General features: G+C 35.1%; 1 long non-coding RNA gene across 1 annotated transcript; it reads left to right on the top strand.

Annotated features, from left to right (window-relative positions):
* Positions 1–263: 263 nt before the first annotated feature.
* On the top strand, positions 264–2166 carry LOC128237534 (uncharacterized). The gene is made up of 4 exons (XR_008261627.1): positions 264–400; positions 1287–1403; positions 1548–1686; positions 2114–2166. It is a non-coding gene; the product is annotated as an uncharacterized LOC128237534 (long non-coding RNA).
* Positions 2167–4528: the final 2362 nt, after the last annotated feature.

Here is a 4528-nt window from a genome sequence, read left to right as displayed (position 1 = left end):
CTACACAATATAAAGCAATCTACTTAGTTCATAAATAACCATGTATGTGACAATGATCACTCAGATTCATCCAAATAATAGCTTGTTCAAACAGAAAGGGATGGGCGTTAAGTGTGAGTAGAAGAACTCAAACCCATAGTGATAAATAGCACTTGTCGCCCCATGGAGATAAGGCTTAACATTTATATAGGAGTTTTTGGCACAAGTGTGGGCAGTATATATACCTGCAGTATAGGATATCATTTGGGTGTGCCACGTTCTCAGTGCAACTGACGTATTTTATGATATTGTGGTTTTTATGTATAAATCTGATTCACTGATTAACATATTAAATTGATTGGCAACATCTATCGTAATCAGTTAAATGTTAATTTCATCGTGGAAAGCTAAGTTATGCCAGGTATGTAATGACGATATTTATAATTTAAATCATTGTCTTAGTAATAAGACACTAAATATTTAACATATTCTCAAATTTCTATTTTTTTAAAACTTTATTTCTGTTTTGCTTATTTCGTTGTTGGATTATTTCCTTAACGTTTCAAATAGTTATTCAGTTATCTCGTCTATTGTTATCTTATTTTTAACATTTACTCGTTAAAAATAAATTTTCGAATTTTTTAAAAATCGTAAATCCTGTGGGATATTATAATACAAGGTGTTCACTTTTATCAAACACAAATAATGTAATATTACATAGTATTTCGAAACTGGGTTAACCCCGATACTATATATAGAATTCAAGTTAAATTTAACGAGTGATATATACATCCGTAGACTTACATACATGATATTAAGCTGAATACTGTCAAATTTATATACCAAATTAAAGTATAACGTTTTGATGTATTTTAGCGTCTCTGTATTCTCTATAAATAAGTATTGGGCTGTCACATTCTTTGGTCAATATTGAGAAAGAACATTGCTAATATAAAAGGACACATTGATTATAGATATAGTCATAAATCCTGTATACTTTATGAATAGTTGATAATACAAGAGACGTTCAACATTTACTATTTTTATCAACTGATTAAGTAAGTTATATTGTCTTATTACGCCTGATTTATAAGCATCATATGATGAGTTATTCACATTGTCTTGATTTGTAAAAAAGACGTAAAAAATGCTTAGCCTCATATGGCAGGTTATTCATCGTCTAGATTTGAAAATATATTACGACATTAATACGTCGCCTCATATGATAAATATATGTGCTTTACATGACAGACACCGCAATATATGTATCATCTCTTTTAAATGATGCTAATTAACCCGACTTGCAGACTAATTGAGTGAAGAAACAAACTACGATGAACTAGAAGGTCGTTTAAAGAGTTTTGAAGACTGGACGTTTACGACGGACCCAGAGAAGCTGGCAAACGCTGGATTTTATGCTACAGGTTAAAGTTTAATTAATTTGTATACATGACTTAGGCTAATATTTAATAAAATATTCGTATTTAAATCGTTTTTCAATACAAAAATGCTACATTTAGTAAAAGAATTATATAACTGTAAGTCAACATATCTGTCCACCTTTCCAGGGTACCACGACGTTGTTAGATGTTTTGCCTGTGGTCTCGGGCTACGATACATGAAGCCCGAAGATGACCCCTTGATCGAGCACATCAAGCACGGCCGTCCACGTGTCACTTCTTGAACCAGCTGTCTGACAATACTCAGGTTTGATTCTTGGAAACAGAATGAATATTACTTTGTCTGACAATAATCAGGTTTGATATTTTCAAACAAGCTGTATTCTGCTTTGATAGGTCAAATAATGTTCAATTGAAAGTGTTGGAAGTTTGAATAGCTGAATCGTATTTTTATACGTAGTGAAATGTGTACTTCTGAAGGATCGCTCGTTCGCAATATATTCTTATATTGAAATTAAGTTCAGGATTTTTTATCTATCTGGAGAAGTCCAAAGTTTGACCCAGGTTTTAATTTAAGTGTTTAACCATGGTTGATTCGACACTGTCAATACTAGCAAGCATCGTGTTTGGGGGTACTTGTTCACCAACAAACACTGAGGCACATACAACCATGTTATAAGTATTGATCTGATTTCGAATTTCTTAATATTATGGCTTTACTTCATTTCATTTAGCAAGAAGAAACAGACGAGAATGGTGCGACAAATTCGACGAATGGTGAATCAGATATGACAATATATTTTCGTTTCTTTATCGAAATCAATAACTATGGTGTGCGGTTTTGTCACAGTTCCCAGTGTACCTTGCGTCTTAAATTGTAATTTGTAATTTGGATTTATTATTTTCAGACGAAATGGACGAACTTTCTCGTTTAGAGGAGCAGAATGCACAACTGAGGGCGAGAACTACATGCAAGGTTTGTCGCGAGAGACAAGCGATCATCCTGTTGCTTCCGTGTAGCCACCTTGCAACCTGCGTGCAGTGTGAACCAAACCTGAGCATCTGTCCCGTGTGTAACAGACAAGTTGTGGAGACGGTCAAGACCTTCTTAGGATAATCTAAGAGCCAGAGAGAAGAATGCTGCTAACATCTGAATTGCGTTAATTCGTTTGAATTGAGACAGAACGAACAGCTGTATCTTTTTGGATCCGAAACTATATTTGTATGAAAAAGTGTATAACATATATGTTCACATATGAAAGAAAGACAAACTAACATGTTTATTGTTAGGTAAAAGATAAAATGACTATATAAAACATGCTATAAGTGATTTTCTTTGAAATGTAAAACAAAATGTTTAACTGTTTTTTTGTGGCTTTCAAAGGCAACTTCTTTCATAAAGGCATTAGGTTGTGTTAATAAAATGCGAATTAATAAAGGTGCTAAATAATGATAGTAAAATGGTTGTGTTAAATAACCTCCATTCAATACATCAAATCACAGTGTTAGTGAGTGAGTGAGTGAGTGAGTGAGTGAGTGAGTGAGTGAGTGAGTGAGTGAGTGAGTGAGTGAGTGAGTGAGTGAGTGAGTGAGTGAGTGAGTGAGTGAGTGAGAGAGAGAGTAAGTGAGTGAGTGAGTGAGTGAGTGAGTGAGTGAGTGAGTGAGTGAGTGAGTGAGAGAGAGAGTAAGTGAGTGAGTGAGTGAGTGAGTGAGTGAGTGAGTGAGTGAGTGAGTGAGTGAGTGAGTGAGTGAGTGAGTGAGTGAGTGAGTGAGTGAGTGAGTGAGTGAGTGAGTGAGTGAGTGAGTGAGTGAGTGAGTGAGTGAGTGAGTGAGTGAGTGAGTGAGTGAGTGAGTGAGTGAGTGAGTGAGTGAGTGAGTGAGTGAGTGAGTGAGTGAGTGAGTGAGTGAGTGAGTGAGTGAGTGAGTGAGTGAGTGAGTGAGTGAGTGAGTGAGTGAGTGAGTGAGTGAGTGAGTGAGTGAGTGAGTGAGTGAGTGAGTGAGTGAGTGAGTGAGTGAGTGAGTGAGTGAGTGAGTGAGTGAGTGAGTGAGTGAGTGAGTGAGTGAGTGAGTGAGTGAGTGAGTGAGTGAGTGAGTGAGTGAGGGAGCGGGTGAGTGAGTGCGTGAGCGGGTGAGTGAGTGCGTGAGTGTGTGAGTGCGTGAGTGAGTTTGAAATGAAGTCACTGATATTTATGTAAAACAGACATAAACAAAACGAAAGCATCAAACACTTTTAGCAATTTTTCCTGACTACTTTTACTTTTATTTTCGGGATTATAAACTATGAGTTGATTATTTTTTCTCTGTACTAATACTCCAACTCTCTGGGGTCTCTCTTTTAACTGTTGTTAGTACCGGTAACGTACTAGAGTACCTTAACATGGAGATTTTCTGTTAAATGCATTACAGTGAAATTGTCGTTCTTAAAACATCGTCTTTTGTACGTATCTCTACGCATGCCAAGATTTCTCGTAACTGTGACGTACTTATAAAGTGTTCGTAAACATGTATATGTACATATGTGAGTAAAGTCACGGTCACTCTTAAGACAAAACAGGCGTTGAACTTGACATTTATTTTAACGAGACATGCATTAATTAAAAAACTGGGAAACTTCCTCGTTAAAATTTCGTCTGTTTTATTATATCCAGTTTTTGCTCGAGTTATTTTTGTTCATTAAATTGTGCACTTCATGAATTAAAGTAAACTTCGTTAAAACATGCCCTTAATGAACTTCAAAATAGTTTATAATTATATTTCTATATGCTCAAATGTTTGTCTCTATCCAAATACCATGAGTAATTAACCGAAAAGAAAGATCGTATTGATCAGTAATACTGAACACAATCAACTAGACAAGTTAGTTTAAAACACAGTTTTAACGGCAGTTAAAATACTACCAATCTGTCCTGGCTTTCTGCGGTTTTATTTGTATCCTGTAAAATAATGTAGCGTGCTGTTCTTATTTTGACATTAAATTCGATGAAAGTTTTAGAAAACAACACGTAAAAGTTATTCACTACAGGCGTTTAATGTATTTCAGTCTAGAAATATAACGTTTTGTTATTGATAAAATTTTGCGTTCTTTTCAGTTTTGAAGTATTTTTCTCACCTTTAAATGAACTCAATTATTGTCCTAATATAACCTAAAA

This window comes from Mya arenaria, chromosome 6 (assembly GCF_026914265.1).
Source record: "Mya arenaria isolate MELC-2E11 chromosome 6, ASM2691426v1".
In the NCBI taxonomy this organism is placed as follows: domain Eukaryota; kingdom Metazoa; phylum Mollusca; class Bivalvia; order Myida; family Myidae; genus Mya; species Mya arenaria.
Note: the sequence above shows the minus strand (reverse complement) of the source record. Positions and strands in the feature narration are given on the sequence as shown.